This window comes from Heterodontus francisci, chromosome 35 (assembly GCF_036365525.1).
Source record: "Heterodontus francisci isolate sHetFra1 chromosome 35, sHetFra1.hap1, whole genome shotgun sequence".
In the NCBI taxonomy this organism is placed as follows: domain Eukaryota; kingdom Metazoa; phylum Chordata; class Chondrichthyes; order Heterodontiformes; family Heterodontidae; genus Heterodontus; species Heterodontus francisci.
In genome coordinates this window covers 16,478,535-16,499,263 of record NC_090405.1, presented here as the reverse complement: position 1 = coordinate 16,499,263, position 20,729 = coordinate 16,478,535, and the positions used below count along the sequence as shown (strand labels likewise).

At 41.6% G+C, this 20,729-nt stretch overlaps 6 non-coding genes across 6 annotated transcripts; all 6 read right to left on the bottom strand.

Moving 5' to 3' along the window:
* Positions 1-4,551: 4,551 nt before the first annotated feature.
* trnaf-gaa (transfer RNA phenylalanine (anticodon GAA)) lies at positions 4,552-4,624 on the bottom strand. The gene has a single exon. It is a non-coding gene; the product is annotated as a tRNA-Phe (tRNA).
* A 916-nt stretch (positions 4,625-5,540) lies between these two features.
* Positions 5,541-5,629, bottom strand: trnap-agg (transfer RNA proline (anticodon AGG)). The gene is given in 2 exon segments: positions 5,541-5,576; positions 5,594-5,629. It is a non-coding gene; the product is annotated as a tRNA-Pro (tRNA).
* A 3,546-nt stretch (positions 5,630-9,175) lies between these two features.
* Positions 9,176-9,248, bottom strand: trnaf-gaa (transfer RNA phenylalanine (anticodon GAA)). The gene has a single exon. It is a non-coding gene; the product is annotated as a tRNA-Phe (tRNA).
* Positions 9,249-13,799: 4,551 nt separating this feature from the next.
* Positions 13,800-13,872, bottom strand: trnaf-gaa (transfer RNA phenylalanine (anticodon GAA)). Its single transcript has one exon. It is a non-coding gene; the product is annotated as a tRNA-Phe (tRNA).
* A 4,551-nt stretch (positions 13,873-18,423) lies between these two features.
* trnaf-gaa (transfer RNA phenylalanine (anticodon GAA)) lies at positions 18,424-18,496 on the bottom strand. The gene has a single exon. It is a non-coding gene; the product is annotated as a tRNA-Phe (tRNA).
* A 916-nt stretch (positions 18,497-19,412) lies between these two features.
* trnap-agg (transfer RNA proline (anticodon AGG)) lies at positions 19,413-19,501 on the bottom strand. The gene is given in 2 exon segments: positions 19,413-19,448; positions 19,466-19,501. It is a non-coding gene; the product is annotated as a tRNA-Pro (tRNA).
* Positions 19,502-20,729: the final 1,228 nt, after the last annotated feature.

Genomic DNA, 20,729 nt, shown 5'->3' with positions numbered 1-20,729 from the left:
GCTACATTAACAATGGATTGGTGTCCTTGTTTTGGAAGAAAATACATACATTCAAGTTTTCCAAAAAATTAAAGAACACAACATGTGAGTAATATTCCCCATTGCTTTCTCAGTACTGATGGATTGTGAAGCGGGAGACAGCCAGAAGTGCCACTGAGCCGCACAGACCCCGAGCTGAGAATGAAATGAGATCAAATTCAATCTTTCATAGTGAGATGCTGCTGAGAGGTAAGAGTCCTGAATCAAAGCGAGACTTGCTCATTTCAAACACTCCCTGTACTCTCTGCTCATGAAGCCTTAAAAAAGGGAAAAACAGAATGGCACTCAAACTCACAACCCTGCCATTAAAAGTCTCATATTCGACTGACAGAACTGTCACTTCTACTCGGTCTCTTATTGGATGGATGCAACTCCAACGCAGGGATGACATTCAAATCCTCCCATGGGTCCACATGTCAGACTGAGTTCCATGTTGTAGACTCAAGCAAAGGAAATCTGCTCACTTCCAAAACTATCAGCGAATTGAAGCTGATTACAATCAACATCATCGGAGGTCAGAACTACCTGGTGAAAGGAGACACCCTGAAGAAGGATCCACAATTATTCAAAGGCATCGACAAAGTGAAAAACAAGAAAATCGATGAGTCAATGCAAGCCAAACAACAGAAACACTGAAGAATTCCATTCCATTCCAGTCCAGAACCCAGTCCTGTTGTTTTTGGAGTCAGGTCACAATTACAGCAACAACTTTATATTCCCACTTGGCTATCTGTACATTTAGTTAATTGCAATTTTGTCGACAAGCTCTTTGAATCCAGTTGTCTGGTCCTCAAGCCAGCTCCGTATGGAAGTCCATTCCACCTTCTGCAAGGCTGAAACCAATAGATAACCTTAATCTAAAAATGCCAGCAGACCAGGGCTCGTCCGGGATTTGAACCCGGGATCTCTCGCATGTTAATTAACCATACTCCCTAAGCGCGAATCATACCCCTAGACCAACGAGCCACTGACAGGTCAAGCTTTATTAGCTGCTGTGGAATTTCACTGGAACCCCCCAGCCAATCATCCATTTTTTTTCAGATAAAAGCAACATCCTGCAAATGCTGAAATAAAAACAGAAAGTGCTGGAAATGTTCAGCAGCTCTGGCAGCATCTGTGCTGTGAGAAACACAGTTAATGTTTCAGGGCACTCACCTTTTGTTTCAGCCATCCTTTCAGACTGCTTCTGTCCATCCAATCTCACTTTCTATTCTATCCACATTCTAACCATTCATTACGTTACTACATTTTTCATGAATTCCTCATTTCTTTTATTAATGACAATTTTGTATTTCTAGCCTTTGCTTCAGACACCACCACAAGTGGAATCATGTCTCCATCTACCCAATCAAACCACTTCGCTGTAACCTCACATTGCAATGTTTCTTTAACCCTGACAGACTGTGGAGTTTCTGCTGCTTGATCGCAGTTCTTGCTTCCCGCCAGTAGATGTCACCTCACTCCAATACAGTGAAGTTTACAAATCTGAGAGAGACACAACAGGAAATAATTGTTCACATTATAGTGAATGTGTGGGATTTAGAAATACTAGGAGTGGAGACGAGTTATTATTGCACTCTGCTATTACATCTTTTATAATGGACTCCAGCATTTTCCCCACGACTGATGTCAGGCTAACCGGTATATAATTCGCTGTTTTCTTTCTGCCTCTTTTTTTAAATAGTGGAGTTACATTAACTACCGTCCAATCCATTGGAACTGTTCCAGAGTCGATAGAATTTTGAAAAAAGACCAGAAATGCATCTGCTATTTCAAGGGCCACTTCCTTAATTACTCTGGGATGTAGATTATCAGGCCCTGGGGATTTATCGGCCTTCAATCCCATCAATTTCCCAAACATTCCCTACTAATACTGATTTCATACAGTTCCTCCTTCTCACTAGACCCTATGTTCCCCAACATTTCTGGGAGATAATTTGTATCCTCCTTTGTGAAGACAGATCCGAAGTATGTATTTAATTGGTCTGCCATTTCTTTGTTCCCCATTATAAATTCCCCTGTTTCTGACTGTAAGGGGCCCACATTTGTCTTCACTAATCTTTTTCTCTACACATATCTATAGAAGCTTTTACAGTCAGTTTTTATGTTCTTTGCTAGCTTACTCTCATACTCTATTTCCCCCTTCTTAATCAATCCTTTTGTCCTCCTCTGCTAAATTCCAAACTGCTCACAATCTTCAGGTTTGCTGCTTGTTCTGACCATTTTATATTTCTCCTCCTTGGATCTAATACTTTCCTTAATTTCTTTTGTAAACCACAGTTGAGCCACCCTTCCTGTTTTACTTTTGCACAGACAGGAATGAACAATTGTTGTAATTCATCCATGCGCTCTTTAAATGCTAGCCATTGCCTATCCACTGTCAACCCTTTAAGTAACGTTCCCCAATCTATCATAGCCAACTCCCGCCTCATACCTTCATAGTTTCCTTTATTTAGATTCAGGACCCGAGTCTCGGAATCAACTCTCTCACAATCCATCTTAATGAAGAATTTTATCATATTATGGGCGCACTTCCCCAAGGGACCCCACATTATAAGATTGTTAACTAATCCTTTCTCATTACACAATACCCAGTCCAGGATGGCCTGTTCTCTAGAGGTGTTATACACCTCTATCAATTCTCCACTAATCTCCTTTGATATAGGCAGAATAATCCTAGCTTTTCCAACCTAACCTTGTAACTAAAATCCCCCATCCCTGGATCCATTCTGGTAAATCGCCTCTGCGTCCTCTCAAGGACCCTCACATTCTTTCTAAAGTCTGCTGAGCAGAACTGGAAGCAACACTCCAATTGTGGCCTAACCAGAGTTTTATAATGGTTCAGCATAACTTCCCTGCTTTTGTACTCAATGCCTCTATTTATAAAGCCCAAGATCCCATATGCTTTGCGAACCACTCTCGCAATATGACTTGCCACCTTCAAAGATTGATGCACATGAACCCCAAGTCCCTCTATTCCAGCACACTCTTTAGAACTGTGCCATTAAGTATATATTGCCTCTCCCTATTCCTTATGCCAAAATACATCACCTCACACTTGTCACTATTAAATTCCATCTGCCACCTGTCTGCCCATTCTGCTAGCCTATCACTGTCCTGTTGCAGGCAGTTCATATCATCCTCACTGTTTGCCGCTCCTCCAAGTTTGGTGTCATCGGCATATTTTGAGATTCTACTCTGTATTCCAAGATCCAAGTCAATTACCTTGAGCAAAAAAAGCAGTGGTTCGAGCACTGACCCTTGGGGAACACCACTGTCGACTATCCTCCAGTCTGACAAAGAACCATTTAATAAGACTCGCTGTTTTCTGTCCTTAAACCAATTTTCTATCCAATTGGACACTGACCCTCCTATACCACGAACCTCAATTTTGTTAACCGCCCTTTTATGTGGTACCTTGTCAAACGCTTCCTTAAAATCCATATAAACAACATCCACTGCATTCCCTTCATCAACCTGCTCTGTTAGTTCATCACAAAATGCAGTTAGATTAGTCAAGCATGAACTCCCATTTATAAATCCATGCTCACTCTCCTTAATTAACTCGAACCTCTCCAAGTGACTGTTGATTTTTTACCCTGATTATTCTTTCTAAAACCTTACCCACCGCTGCTGTTAATCTAACTAGCCTGTAGTTACCCGGACTGTCCTTACACCCTTTCTTGAATAAGGGTGTCGCATTTGCCACTGTTTAATCCTCTGGCACCTCCCCCGTATCCAGGGAAGATTGGAAGATTATAGCAAGCCCTTCCGTTATCTGCATCCGCATTTCCTTTCGCAACCTGGGATGTGAGCCATCCGGACCAGGTGATTTATCTTCCCTAAGCACAGCCAGTCTTTTTAGTACCTCCCTCTCCTAATTTGTACTCTCTCCATTGCCTCTACTTTCTTCACTTCAACTGATATTTTGTCAAATTCCACTTCCTTAGTGATCACTGATGCAAAGTACTCATTAAGTAGATTAACATTGCCCTGCACCTCTAAGCTTATATTATCCTTTTTGTCCCTAATAGGCCCGACTCAACCTCTTACTACCCACTTATCATTTACATGCTGCTCGAAGATTTTTGGGTTTCCTTTCATGTTGACTGCCAGTCTATTCTCATAGAAATAGAGAATAAGCAAATATAGAAGATGTAAGTATTTCCCATCCTTGATGAGGTGGAATTTTTTATGTTGTGGGTGGTAATGTCTTGGCCCACGAGTGTGGTGGAAGCAGAGACAATCAATGATTTGAAAAGGAAATTGGATGGATACTTGAAGGAAAGAAACTTGCAGGAGGAAAGGGATCGAGCTGGTGAGTGGAACTGACTAGATTGCTCCGGGGAGAGCCAGCATGGACGTGATAGGCCAAATGACCACCTTCTATGTTGTAAATGATTCTGTGTTGTTTCTCAAATTCAATCCACTGGTGCTTGGTAAATAATCTCAAAGTAAATTGTGCAACTGGAAAATCAGAACCAAGGCAAGGGACACATAAGGAAGCAAAATTGCTGAAACCCGGGATTGAACCAGGGACCTTTAGATCTTCAGTCTAACGCTCACCCAACTGAACTATTTCAGCTCTAAATTAACAATGGATTGGTGTCCTTGTTTTGGAAGAAAATACATACATTCAAGTTTTCCAAAAAATTAAAGAACACAACATGTGAGTAATATTCCCCATTGCTTTCTCAGTACTGATGGATTGTGAAGCGGGAGACAGCCAGAAGTGCCACTGAGCCGCACAGACCCCGAGCTGAGAATGAAATGAGATCAAATTCAATCTTTCATAGTGAGATGCTGCTGAGAGGTAAGAGTCCTGAATCAAAGCGAGACTTGCTCATTTCAAACACTCCCTGTACTCTCTGCTCATGAAGCCTTAAAAAAGGGAAAAACAGAATGGCACTCAAACTCACAACCCTGCCATTAAAAGTCTCATATTCGACTGACAGAACTGTCACTTCTACTCGGTCTCTTATTGGATGGATGCAACTCCAACGCAGGGATGACATTCAAATCCTCCCATGGGTCCACATGTCAGACTGAGTTCCATGTTGTAGACTCAAGCAAAGGAAATCTGCTCACTTCCAAAACTATCAGCGAATTGAAGCTGATTACAATCAACATCATCGGAGGTCAGAACTACCTGGTGAAAGGAGACACCCTGAAGAAGGATCCACAATTATTCAAAGGCATCGACAAAGTGAAAAACAAGAAAATCGATGAGTCAATGCAAGCCAAACAACAGAAACACTGAAGAATTCCATTCCATTCCAGTCCAGAACCCAGTCCTGTTGTTTTTGGAGTCAGGTCACAATTACAGCAACAACTTTATATTCCCACTTGGCTATCTGTACATTTAGTTAATTGTAATTTTGTCGACAAGCTCTTTGAATCCAGTTGTCTGGTCCTCAAGCCAGCTCCGTATGGAAGTCAATTCCACCTTCTGCAAGGCTGAAACCAATAGATAACCTTAATCTAAAGATGCCAGCAGACCAGGGCTCGTCCGGGATTTGAACCCAGGATCTCTCGCATGTTAATTAACCATACTCCCTAAGCGAGAATCATACCCCTAGACCAACGAGCCACTGACAGGTCAAGCTTTATTAGCTGCTGTGGAATTTCACTGGAACCCCCCAGCCAATCATCCATTTCTTTTCAGATAAAAGCAACATCCTGCAAATGCTGAAATAAAAACAGAAAGTGCTAAAAATGTTCAGCAGCTCTGGCAGCATCTGTGCTGTGAGAAACACAGTTAATGTTTCAGGGCACTCACCTTTTGTTTCAGCCATCCTTTCAGACTGCTTCTGTCCATCCAATCTCACTTTCTATTCTATCCACATTCTAACCATTCACTACGTTACTACATTTTTCATGAATTCCTCATTTCTTTTATTAATGACAATTTTGTATTTCTAGCCTTTGCTTCAGACACCACCACAAGTGGAATCATGTCTCCATCTACCCAATCAAACCACTTCGCTGTATCCTCACATTGCAATGTTTCTTTAACCCTGACAGACTGTGGAGTTTCTGCTGCTTGATTGCAGTTCTTGCTTCCCGCCAGTAGATGTCACCTCACTCCAATACAGTGAAGTTTACAAATCTGAGAGAGACACAACAGGAAATAATTGTTCACATTATAGTGAATGTGTGGGATTTAGAAATACTAGGAGTGGAGACGAGTTATTATTGCACTCTGCTATTACATCTTTTATAATGGACTCCAGCATTTTCCCCACGACTGATGTCAGGCTAACCGGTATATAATTCGCTGTTTTCTTTCTGCCTCTTTTTTTAAATAGCGGAGTTACATTAACTACCGTCCAATCCATTGGAACTGTTCCAGAGTCGATAGAATTTTGAAAAAAGACCAGAAATGCATCTGCTATTTCAAGGGCCACTTCCTTAATTACTCTGGGATGTAGATTATCAGGCCCTGGGGATTTATCGGCCTTCAATCCCATCAATTTCCCAAACATTCCCTACTAATACTGATTTCATACAGTTCCTCCTTCTCACTAGACCCTATGTTCCCCAACATTTCTGGGAGATAATTTGTATCCTCCTTTGTGAAGACAGATCCAAAGTATGTATTTAATTGTTCTGCCATTTCTTTGTTCCCCATTATAAATTCCCCTGTTTCTGACTGTAAGGGGCCCACATTTGTCTTCACTAATCTTTTTCTCTACACATATCTATAGAAGCTTTTACAGTCAGTTTTTATGTTCTTTGCTAGCTTACTCTCATACTCTATTTCCCCCTTCTTAATCAATCCTTTTGTCCTCCTCTGCTAAATTCCAAACTGCTCACAATCTTCAGGTTTGCTGCTTGTTCTGACCATTTTATATTTCTCCTCCTTGGATCTAATACTTTCCTTAATTTCTTTTGTAAACCACAGTTGAGCCACCCTTCCTGTTTTACTTTTGCACAGACAGGAATGAACAATTGTTGTAATTCATCCATGCGCTCTTTAAATGCTAGCCATTGTCTATCCACTGTCAACCCTTTAAGTAACGTTCCCCAATCTATCATAGCCAACTCCCGCCTCATACCTTCATAGTTTCCTTTATTTAGATTCAGGACCCGAGTCTCGGAATCAACTCTCTCACAATCCATCTTAATGAAGAATTTTATCATATTATGGGCGCACTTCCCCAAGGGACCCCACATTATAAGATTGTTAACTAATCCTTTCTCATTACACAATACCCAGTCCAGGATGGCCTGTTCTCTAGAGGTGTTATACACCTCTATCAATTCTCCACTAATCTCCTTTGATATCGGCAGAATAATCCTAGCTTTTCCAACCTAACCTTGTAACTAAAATCCCCCATCCCTGGATCCATTCTGGTAAATCGCCTCTGCGTCCTCTCAAGGACCCTCACATTCTTTCTAAAGTCTGCTGAGCAGAACTGGAAGCAACACTCCAATTGTGGCCTAACCAGAGTTTTATAATGGTTCAGCATAACTTCCCTGCTTTTGTACTCAATGCCTCTATTTATAAAGCCCAAGATCCCATATGCTTTGCGAACCACTCTCGCAATATGACTTGCCACCTTCAAAGATTGATGCACATGAACCCCAAGTCCCTCTATTCCAGCACACTCTTTAGAACTGTGCCATTAAGTATATATTGCCTCTCCCTATTCCTTATGCCAAAATACATCACCTCACACTTGTCACTATTAAATTCCATCTGCCACCTGTCTGCCCATTCTGCTAGCCTATCACTGTCCTGTTGCAGGCAGTTCATATCATCCTCACTGTTTGCCGCTCCTCCAAGTTTGGTGTCATCGGCATATTTTGAGATTCTACTCTGTATTCCAAGATCCAAGTCAATTACCTTGAGCAAAAAAAGCAGTGGTTCTAGCACTGACCCTTGGGGAACACCACTGTCGACTATCCTCCAGTCTGACAAAGAACCATTTAATAAGACTCGCTGTTTTCTGTCCTTAAACCAATTTTCTATCCAATTGGACACTGACCCTCCTATACCACGAACCTCAATTTTGTTAACCGCCCTTTTATGTGGTACCTTGTCAAACGCTTCCTTAAAATCCATATAAACAACATCCACTGCATTCCCTTCATCAACCTGCTCTGTTAGTTCATCAGAAAATGCAGTTAGATTAGTCAAGCATGAACTCCCATTTATAAATCCATGCTCACTCTCCTTAATTAACTCGAACCTCTCCAAGTGACTGTTGATTTTTTACCCTGATTATTCTTTCTAAAACCTTACCCACCGCTGCTGTTAATCTAACTAGCCTGTAGTTACCCGGACTGTCCTTACACCCTTTCTTGAATAAGGGTGTCGCATTTGCCACTGTTTAATCCTCTGGCACCTCCCCCGTATCCAGGGAAGATTGGAAGATTATAGCAAGCCCTTCCGTTATCTGCATCCGCATTTCCTTTCGCAACCTGGGATGTGAGCCATCCGGACCAGGTGATTTATCTTCCCTAAGCACAGCCAGTCTTTTCAGTACCTCCCTCTCCTAATTTGTACTCTCTCCATTGCCTCTACTTTCTTCACTTCAACTGATATTTTGTCAAATTCCACTTCCTTAGTGATCACTGATGCAAAGTACTCATTAAGTAGATTAACATTGCCCTGCACCTCTAAGCTTATATTATCCTTTTTGTCCCTAATAGGCCCGACTCAACCTCTTACTACCCACTTATCATTTACATGCTGCTCGAAGATTTTTGGGTTTCCTTTCATGTTGACTGCCAGTCTATTCTCATAGAAATAGAGAATAAGCAAATATAGAAGATGTCAGTATTTCCCATCCTTGATGAGGTGGAATTTTTTATGTTGTGGGTGGTAATGTCTTGGCCCACGAGTGTGGTGGAAGCAGAGACAATCAATGATTTGAAAAGGAAATTGGATGGATACTTGAAGGAAAGAAACTTGCAGGAGGAAAGGGATCGAGCTGGTGAGTGGAACTGACTAGATTGCTCCGGGGAGAGCCAGCATGGACGTGATAGGCCAAATGACCACCTTCTATGTTGTAAATGATTCTGTGTTGTTTCTCAAATTCAATCCACTGGTGCTTGGTAAATAATCTCAAAGTAAATTGTGCAACTGGAAAATCAGAACCAAGGCAAGGGACACATAAGGAAGCAAAATTGCTGAAACCCGGGATTGAACCAGGGACCTTTAGATCTTCAGTCTAACGCTCACCCAACTGAACTATTTCAGCTCTACATTAACAATGGATTGGTGTCCTTGTTTTGGAAGAAAATACATACATTCAAGTTTTCCAAAAAATTAAAGAACACAACATGTGAGTAATATTCCCCATTGCTTTCTCAGTACTGATGGATTGTGAAGCGGGAGACAGCCAGAAGTGCCACTGAGCCGCACAGACCCCGAGCTGAGAATGAAATGAGATCAAATTCAATCTTTCATAGTGAGATGCTGCTGAGAGGTAAGAGTCCTGAATCAAAGCGAGACTTGCTCATTTCAAACACTCCCTGTACTCTCTGCTCATGAAGCCTTAAAAAAGGGAAAAACAGAATGGCACTCAAACTCACAACCCTGCCATTAAAAGTCTCATATTCGACTGACAGAACTGTCACTTCTACTCGGTCTCTTATTGGATGGATGCAACTCCAACGCAGGGATGACATTCAAATCCTCCCATGGGTCCACATGTCAGACTGAGTTCCATGTTGTAGACTCAAGCAAAGGAAATCTGCTCACTTCCAAAACTATCAGCGAATTGAAGCTGATTACAATCAACATCATCGGAGGTCAGAACTACCTGGTGAAAGGAGACACCCTGAAGAAGGATCCACAATTATTCAAAGGCATCGACAAAGTGAAAAACAAGAAAATCGATGAGTCAATGCAAGCCAAACAACAGAAACACTGAAGAATTCCATTCCATTCCAGTCCAGAACCCAGTCCTGTTGTTTTTGGAGTCAGGTCACAATTACAGCAACAACTTTATATTCCCACTTGGCTATCTGTACATTTAGTTAATTGCAATTTTGTCGACAAGCTCTTTGAATCCAGTTGTCTGGTCCTCAAGCCAGCTCCGTATGGAAGTCCATTCCACCTTCTGCAAGGCTGAAACCAATAGATAACCTTAATCTAAAAATGCCAGCAGACCAGGGCTCGTCCGGGATTTGAACGCGGGATCTCTCGCATGTTAATTAACCATACTCCCTAAGCGAGAATCATACCCCTAGACCAACGAGCCACTGACAGGTCAAGATTTATTAGCTGCTGTGGAATTTCACTGGAACCCCCCAGCCAATCATCCATTTTTTTTCAGATAAAAGCAACATCCTGCAAATGCTGAAATAAAAACAGAAAGTGCTGGAAATGTTCAGCAGCTCTGGCAGCATCTGTGCTGTGAGAAACACAGTTAATGTTTCAGGGCACTCACCTTTTGTTTCAGCCATCCTTTCAGACTGCTTCTGTCCATCCAATCTCACTTTCTATTCTATCCACATTCTAACCATTCACTACGTTACTACATTTTTCATGAATTCCTCATTTCTTTTATTAATGACAATTTTGTATTTCTAGCCTTTGCTTCAGACACCACCACAAGTGGAATCATGTCTCCATCTACCCAATCAAACCACTTCGCTGTATCCTCACATTGCAATGTTTCTTTAACCCTGACAGACTGTGGAGTTTCTGCTGCTTGATCGCAGTTCTTGCTTCCCGCCAGTAGATGTCACCTCACTCCAATACAGTGAAGTTTACAAATCTGAGAGAGACACAACAGGAAATAATTGTTCACATTATAGTGAATGTGTGGGATTTAGAAATACTAGGAGTGGAGACGAGTTATTATTGCACTCTGCTATTACATCTTTTATAATGGACTCCAGCATTTTCCCCACGACTGATGTCAGGCTAACCGGTATATAATTCGCTGTTTTCTTTCTGCCTCTTTTTTTAAATAGCGGAGTTACATTAACTACCGTCCAATCCATTGGAACTGTTCCAGAGTCGATAGAATTTTGAAAAAAGACCAGAAATGCATCTGCTATTTCAAGGGCCACTTCCTTAATTACTCTGGGATGTAGATTATCAGGCCCTGGGGATTTATCGGCCTTCAATCCCATCAATTTCCCAAACATTCCCTACTAATACTGATTTCATACAGTTCCTCCTTCTCACTAGACCCTATGTTCCCCAACATTTCTGGGAGATAATTTGTATCCTCCTTTGTGAAGACAGATCCAAAGTATGTATTTAATTGGTCTGCCATTTCTTTGTTCCCCATTATAAATTCCCCTGTTTCTGACTGTAAGGGGCCCACATTTGTCTTCACTAATCTTTTTCTCTACACATATCTATAGAAGCTTTTACAGTCAGTTTTTATGTTCTTTGCTAGCTTACTCTCATACTCTATTTCCCCCTTCTTAATCAATCCTTTTGTCCTCCTCTGCTAAATTCCAAACTGCTCACAATCTTCAGGTTTGCTGCTTGTTCTGACCATTTTATATTTCTCCTCCTTGGATCTAATACTTTCCTTAATTTCTTTTGTAAACCACAGTTGAGCCACCCTTCCTGTTTTACTTTTGCACAGACAGGAATGAACAATTGTTGTAATTCATCCATGCGCTCTTTAAATGCTAGCCATTGCCTATCCACTGTCAACCCTTTAAGTAACGTTCCCCAATCTATCATAGCCAACTCCCGCCTCATACCTTCATAGTTTCCTTTATTTAGATTCAGGACCCGAGTCTCGGAATCAACTCTCTCACAATCCATCTTAATGAAGAATTTTATCATATTATGGGCGCACTTCCCCAAGGGACCCCACATTATAAGATTGTTAACTAATCCTTTCTCATTACACAATACCCAGTCCAGGATGGCCTGTTCTCTAGAGGTGTTATACACCTCTATCAATTCTCCACTAATCTCCTTTGATATCGGCAGAATAATCCTAGCTTTTCCAACCTAACCTTGTAACTAAAATCCCCCATCCCTGGATCCATTCTGGTAAATCGCCTCTGCGTCCTCTCAAGGACCCTCACATTCTTTCTAAAGTCTGCTGAGCAGAACTGGAAGCAACACTCCAATTGTGGCCTAACCAGAGTTTTATAATGGTTCAGCATAACTTCCCTGCTTTTGTACTCAATGCCTCTATTTATAAAGCCCAAGATCCCATATGCTTTGCGAACCACTCTCGCAATATGACTTGCCACCTTCAAAGATTGATGCACATGAACCCCAAGTCCCTCTATTCCAGCACACTCTTTAGAACTGTGCCATTAAGTATATATTGCCTCTCCCTATTCCTTATGCCAAAATACATCACCTCACACTTGTCACTATTAAATTCCATCTGCCACCTGTCTGCCCATTCTGCTAGCCTATCACTGTCCTGTTGCAGGCAGTTCATATCATCCTCACTGTTTGCCGCTCCTCCAAGTTTGGTGTCATCGGCATATTTTGAGATTCTACTCTGTATTCCAAGATCCAAGTCAATTACCTTGAGCAAAAAAAGCAGTGGTTCTAGCACTGACCCTTGGGGAACACCACTGTCGACTATCCTCCAGTCTGACAAAGAACCATTTAATAAGACTCGCTGTTTTCTGTCCTTAAACCAATTTTCTATCCAATTGGACACTGACCCTCCTATACCACGAACCTCAATTTTGTTAACCGCCCTTTTATGTGGTACCTTGTCAAACGCTTCCTTAAAATCCATATAAACAACATCCACTGCATTCCCTTCATCAACCTGCTCTGTTAGTTCATCAGAAAATGCAGTTAGATTAGTCAAGCATGAACTCCCATTTATAAATCCATGCTCACTCTCCTTAATTAACTCGAACCTCTCCAAGTGACTGTTGATTTTTTACCCTGATTATTCTTTCTAAAACCTTACCCACCGCTGCTGTTAATCTAACTAGCCTGTAGTTACCCGGACTGTCCTTACACCCTTTCTTGAATAAGGGTGTCGCATTTGCCACTGTTTAATCCTCTGGCACCTCCCCCGTATCCAGGGAAGATTGGAAGATTATAGCAAGCCCTTCCGTTATCTGCATCCGCATTTCCTTTCGCAACCTGGGATGTGAGCCATCCGGACCAGGTGATTTATCTTCCCTAAACACAGCCAGTCTTTTTAGTACCTCCCTCTCCTAATTTGTACTCTCTCCATTGCCTCTACTTTCTTCACTTCAACTGATATTTTGTCAAATTCCACTTCCTTAGTGATCACTGATGCAAAGTACTCATTAAGTAGATTAACATTGCCCTGCACCTCTAAGCTTATATTATCCTTTTTGTCCCTAATAGGCCCGACTCAACCTCTTACTACCCACTTATCATTTACATGCTGCTCGAAGATTTTTGGGTTTCCTTTCATGTTGACTGCCAGTCTATTCTCATAGAAATAGAGAATAAGCAAATATAGAAGATGTAAGTATTTCCCATCCTTGATGAGGTGGAATTTTTTATGTTGTGGGTGGTAATGTCTTGGCCCACGAGTGTGGTGGAAGCAGAGACAATCAATGATTTGAAAAGGAAATTGGATGGATACTTGAAGGAAAGAAACTTGCAGGAGGAAAGGGATCGAGCTGGTGAGTGGAACTGACTAGATTGCTCCGGGGAGAGCCAGCATGGACGTGATAGGCCAAATGACCACCTTCTGTGTTGTAAATGACTCTGTGTTGTTTCTCAAATTCAATCCACTGGTGCTTGGTAAATAATTTCAAAGTAAATTGTGCAACTGGAAAATCAGAACCAAGGCAAGGGACACATAAGGAAGTGAAATTGCTGAAACCCGGGATTGAACCAGGGACCTTTAGATCTTCAGTCTCACGCTCTCCCAACTGAGCTATTTCAGCTCTACATTAACCATCGATTGGTGTCCTTGTTTTGGAAGAAAATACATACATTCAAGTTTTCCAAAAAATTAAAGAACACAACATGTGAGTAATATTCCCCATTGCTTTCTCAGTACTGATGGATTGTGAAGCGGGAGACAGCCAGAAGTGCCACTGAGCCGCACAGACCCCGAGCTGAGAATGAAATGAGATCAAATTCAATCTTTCATAGTGAGATGCTGCTGAGAGGTAAGAGTCCTGAATCAAAGCGAGACTTGCTCATTTCAAACACTCCCTGTACTCTCTGCTCATGAAGCCTTAAAAAAGGGAAAAACAGAATGGCACTCAAACTCACAACCCTGCCATTAAAAGTCTCATATTCGACTGACAGAACTGTCACTTCTACTCGGTCTCTTATTGGATGGATGCAACTCCAACGCAGGGATGACATTCAAATCCTCCCATGGGTCCACATGTCAGACTGAGTTCCATGTTGTAGACTCAAGCAAAGGAAATCTGCTCACTTCCAAAACTATCAGCGAATTGAAGCTGATTACAATCAACATCATCAGAGGTCAGAACTACCTGGTGAAAGGAGACACCCTGAAGAAGGATCCACAATTATTCAAAGGCATTGACAAAGTGAAAAACAAGAAAATCGATGAGTCAATGCAAGCCAAACAACAGAAACACTGAAGAATTCCATTCCATTCCAGTCCAGAACCCAGTCCTGTTGTTTTTGGAGTCAGGTCACAATTACAGCAACAACTTTATATTCCCACTTGGCTATCTGCACATTTAGTTAATTGCAATTTTGTCGACAAGCTCTTTGAATCCAGTTGTCTGGTCCTCAAGCCAGCTCCGTATGGAAGTCAATTCCACCTTCTGCAAGGCTGAAACCAATAGATAACCTTAATCTAAAAATGCCAGCAGACCAGGGCTCGTCCGGGATTTGAACCCTGGATCTCTCGCATGTTAATTAACCATACTCCCTAAGCGAGAATCATACCCCTAGACGAACAAGCCACTGACAGGTCAAGCTTTATTAGCTGCTGTGGAATTTCACTGGAACCCCCCAGCCAATCATCCATTTTTTTTCAGATCAAAGCAACATCCTGCAAATGCTGAAATAAAAACAGAAAGTGCTGGAAATGTTCAGCAGCTCTGGCAGCATCTGTGCTGTGAGAAACACAGTTAATGTTTCAGGGCACTCACCTTTTGTTTCAGCCATCCTTTCAGACTGCTTCTGTCCATCCAATCTCACTTTCTATTCTATCCACATTCTAACCATTCACTACGTTACTACATTTTTCATGAATTCCTCATTTCTTTTATTAATGACAATTTTGTATTTCTAGCCTTTGCTTCAGACACCACCACAAGTGGAATCATGTCTCCATCTACCCAATCAAACCACTTCGCTGTTTCCTCACATTGCAATGTTTCTTTAACCCTGACAGACTGTGGAGTTTCTGCTGCTTGATTGCAGTTCTTGCTTCCCGCCAGTAGATGTCACCTCACTCCAATACAGTGAAGTTTACAAATCTGAGAGAGACACAACAGGAAATAATTGTTCACATTATAGTGAATGTGTGGGATTTAGAAATACTAGGAGTGGAGACGAGTTATTATTGCACTCTGCTATTACATCTTTTATAATGGACTCCAGCATTTTCCCCACGACTGATGTCAGGCTAACTGGTATATAATTCGCTGTTTTCTTTCTGCCTCTTTTTTTAAATAGTGGAGTTACATTAACTACCGTCCAATCCATTGGAACTGTTCCAGAGTCGATAGAATTTTGAAAAAAGACCTGAAATGCATCTGCTATTTCAAGGACCACTTCCTTAATTACTCTGGGATGTAGATTATCAGGCCCTGGGGATTTATCGGCCTTCAATCCCATCAATTTCCCAAACATTCCCTACTAATACTGATTTCATACAGTTCCTCCTTCTCACTAGACCCTATGTTCCCCAACATTTCTGGGAGATAATTTGTATCCTCCTTTGTGAAGACAGATCCAAAGTATGTATTTAATTGGTCTGCCATTTCTTTGTTCCCCATTATAAATTCCCCCGTTTCTGACTGTAAGGGGCCCACATTTGTCTTCACTAATCTTTTTCTCTACACATATCTATAGAAGCTTTTACAGTCAGTTTTTATGTTCTTTGCTAGCTTACTCTCATACTCTATTTCCCCCTTCTTAATCAATCCTTTTGTCCTCCTCTGCTAAGTTCCAAACTGCTCACAATCTTCAGGTTTGCTGCTTGTTCTGACCATTTTATATTTCTCCTCCTTGGATCTAATACTTTCCTTAATTTCTTTTGTAAACCACAGTTGAGCCACCCTTCCTGTTTTTCTTTTGCACAGACAGGAATGAACAATTGTTGTAATTCATCCGTGCGCTCTTTAAATGCTAGCCATTGCCTATCCACTGTCAACCCTTTAAGTAACGTTCCCCAATCTATCATAGCCAACTCCCGCCTCATACCTTCATAGTTTCCTTTATTTAGATTCAGGACCCGAGTCTCGGAATCAACTCTCTCACAATCCATCTTAATGAAGAATTTTATCATATTATGGGCGCACTTCCCCAAGGGACCCCACACAACAAGATTGTTAACTAATCCTTTCTCATTACACAATACCCAGTCCAGGATGGCCTGTTCTCTAGAGGTGTTATACACCTCTATCAATTCTCCACTAATCTCCTTTGATATAGGCAGAATAATCCTAGCTTTTCCAACCTAACCTTGTAACTAAAATCCCCCATCCCTGGATCCATTCTGGTAAATCGCCTCTGCGTCCTCTCAAGGACCCTCACATTCTTTCTAAAGTCTGCTGAGCAGAACTGGAAGCAACACTCCAATTGGGGCCTAACCAGAGTTTTATAATGGTTCAGCATAACTTCCCTGCTTTTGTACTCAATGCCTCTATTTATAAAGCCCAAGATCCCATATGCTTTGCGAACCACTCTCGCAATATGACTTGCCACCTTCAAAGATTGATGCACATGAACCCCAAGTCCCTCTATTCCAGCACACTTTTTAGAACTGTGCCATTAAGTATATATTGCCTCTCCCTATTCCTTATGCCAAAATACATCACCTCACACTTGTCACTATTAAATTCCATCTGCCACCTGTCTGCCCATTCTGCTAGCCTATCACTGTCCTGTTGCAGGCAGTTCATATCATCCTCACTGTTTGCCGCTCCTCCAAGTTTGGTGTCATCGGCATATTTTGAGATTCTACTCTGTATTCCAAGATCCAAGTCAATTACCTTGAGCAAAAAAAGCAGTGGTTCTAGCACTGACCCTTGGGGAACACCACTGTCGACTATCCTCCAGTCTGACAAAGAACCATTTAATAAGACTCGCTGTTTTCTGTCCTTAAACCAATTTTCTATCCAATTGGACACTGACCCTCCTATACCACGAACCTCAATTTTGTTAACCGCCCTTTTATGTGGTACCTTGTCAAACGCTTCCTTAAAATCCATATAAACAACATCCACTGCATTCCCTTCATCAACCTGCTCTGTTAGTTCATCAAAAAATGCAGTTAGATTAGTCAAGCATGAACTCCCATTTATAAATCCATGCTCACTCTCCTTAATTAACTCGAACCTCTCCAAGTGACTGTTGATTTTTTACCCTGATTATTCTTTCTAAAACCTTACCCACCGCTGCTGTTAATCTAACTAGCCTGTAGTTACCCGGACTGTCCTTACACCCTTTCTTGAATAAGGGTGTCGCATTTGCCACTGTTTAATCCTCTGGCACCTCCCCCGTATCCAGGGAAGATTGGAAGATTATAGCAAGCCCTTCCGTTATCTGCATCCGCATTTCCTTTCGCAACCTGGGATGTGAGCCATCCGGACCAGGTGATTTATCTTCCCTAAGCACAGCCAGTCTTTTTAGTACCTCCCTCTCCTAATTTGTACCCTCTCCATTGACTCTACTCTCTTCACTTCGACTGATATTTTGTCAAATTCCACTTCCTTAGTGATCACTGATGCAAAGTACTCATTAAGTAGATTAACATTGCCCTGCACCTCTAAGCTTATATTATCCTTTTTGTCCCTAATAGGCCCGACTCAACCTCTTACTACCTACTTATCATTTACATGCTGCTCGAAGATTTTTGGGTTTCCTTTCATGTTGACAGCCAGTCTATTCTCATAGAAATAGAGAATAAGCAAATATAGAAGATGTAAGTATTTCCCATCCTTGATGAGGTGGAATTTTTTATGTTGTGGGTGGTAATGTCTTGGCCCACGAGTGTGGTGGAAGCAGAGACAATCAATGATTTGAAAAGGAAATTGGATGGATACTTGAAGGAAAGAAACTTGCAGGAGGAAAGGGATCGAGCTGGTGAGTGGAACTGACTAGATTGCTCCGGGGAGAGCCAGCATGGACGTGATAGGCCAAATGACCACCTTCTATGTTGTAAATGATTCTGTGTTGTTTCTCAAATTCAATCCACTGGTGCTTGGTAAATAATCTCAAAGTAAATTGTGCAACTGGAAAATCAGAACCTAGGCAAGGGACACATAAGGAAGCGAAATTGCTGAAACCCGGGATTAAACCAGGGACCTTTAGATCTTCAGTCTAACGCTCTCCCAACTGAGCTATTTCAGCCCGACATTAACAGTGGATTGGTGTCCTTGTTTTGGAAGAAAATACATACATTCAAGTTTTCCAAAAAATTAAAGAACACAACATGTGAGTAATATTCCCCATTGCTTTCTCAGTACTGATGGATTGTGAAGCGGGAGACAGCCAGAAGTGCCACTGAGCCGCACAGACCCCGAGCTGAGAATGAAATGAGATCAAATTCAATCTTTCATAGTGAGATGCTGCTGAGAGGTAAGAGTCCTGAATCAAAGCGAGACTTGCTCATTTCAAACACTCCCTGTACTCTCTGCTCATGAAGCCTTAAAAAAGGGAAAAACAGAATGGCACTCAAACTCACAACCCTGCCATTAAAAGTCTCATATTCGAGTGACAGAACTGTCACTTCTACTCGGTCTCTTATTGGATGGATGCAACTCCAACGCAGGGATGACATTCAAATCCTCCCATGGGTCCACATGTCAGACTGAGTTCCATGTTGTAGACTCAAGCAAAGGAAATCTGCTCACTTCCAAAACTATCAGCGAATTGAAGCTGATTACAATCAACATCATCGGAGGTCAGAACTACCTGGTGAAAGCAGACACCCTGAAGAAGGATCCACAATTATTCAAAGGCATCGACAAAGTGAAAAACAAGAAAATCGATGAGTCAATGCAAGCCAAACAACAGAGACACTGAAGAATTCCATTCCATTCCAGTCCAGAACCCAGTCCTGTTGTTTTTGGAGTCAGGTCACAATTACAGCAACAACTTTATAGTCCCACTTGGCTATCTGCACATTTAGTTAATTGCAATTTTGTCGACAAGCTCTTTGAATCCAGTTGTCTGGTCCTCAAGCCAGCTCCGCATGGAAGTCAATTCCACCTTCTGCAAGGCTGAAACCAATAGATAACCTTAATCTAAAAATGCCAGCAGACCAGGGCTCGTCCGGGATTTGAACCCGGGATCTCTCGCATGTTAATTAACCATACTCCCTAAGCGAGAATCATACCCCTAGACCAACGAGCCACTAACAGGTCAAGCTTTATTAGCTGCTGTGGAATTTCACTGGAACCCCCCAGCCAATCATCCATTTTTTTTCAGATCAAAGCAACATCCTGCAAATGCTGAAATAAAAACAGAAAGTGCTGGAAATGTTCAGCAGCTCTGGCAGCATCTGTGCTGTGAGAAACACAGTTAATGTTTCAGGGCACTCACCTTTTGTTTCAGCCATCCTTTCAGACTGCTTCTGTCCATCCAATCTCACTTTCTATTCTATCCACATTCTAACCATTCACTACGTTACTACATTTTTCATGAATTCCTCATTTCTTTTATTAATGACAATTTTGTATTTCTAGCCTTTGCTTCAGACACCACCACAAGTGGAATCATGTCTCCATCTACCCAATCAAACCACTTCGCTGTATCCTCACATTGCAATGTTTCTTTAACCCTGACAGACTGTGGAGTTTCTGCTGCTTGATTGCAGTTCTTGCTTCCCGCCAGTAGATGTCACCTCACTCCAATACAGTGAAGTTTACAAATCTGAGAGAGACACAACAGGAAATAATTGTTCACATTATAGTGAATGTGTGGGATTTAGAAATACTAGGAGCGGAGACGAGTTATTATTGCACTCTGCTATTACATCTTTTATAATGGACTCCAGCATTTTCCCCACGACTGATGTCAGGCTAACCGGTATATAATTCGCTGTTTTCTTTCTGCCTCTTTTTTTAAATAGCGGAGTTACATTAACTACCGTCCAATCCATTGGAACTGTTCCAGAGTCGATAGAATTTTGAAAAAAAGACCAGAAATGCATCTGCTATTTCAAGGGCCACTTCCTTAATTACTCTGGGATGTAGATTATCAGGCCCTGGGGATTTATCGGCCTTCAATCCCATCAATTTCCCAAACATTCCCTACTAATACTGATTTCATACAGTTCCTCCTTCTCACTAGACCCTATGTTCCCCAACATTTCTGGGAGATAATTTGTATCCTCCTTTGTGAAGACAGATCCAAAGTATGTATTTAATTGGTCTGCCATTTCTTTGTTCCCCATTATAAATTCCCCCGTTTCTGACTGTAAGGGGCCTACATTTGTCTTCACTAATCTTTTTCTCTACACATATCTATAGAAGCTTTTACAGTCAGTTTTTATGTTCTTTGCTAGCTTACTCTCATACTCTATTTCCCCCTTCTTAATCAATCCTTTTGTCCTCCTCTGCTGAATTCCAAACTGCTCACA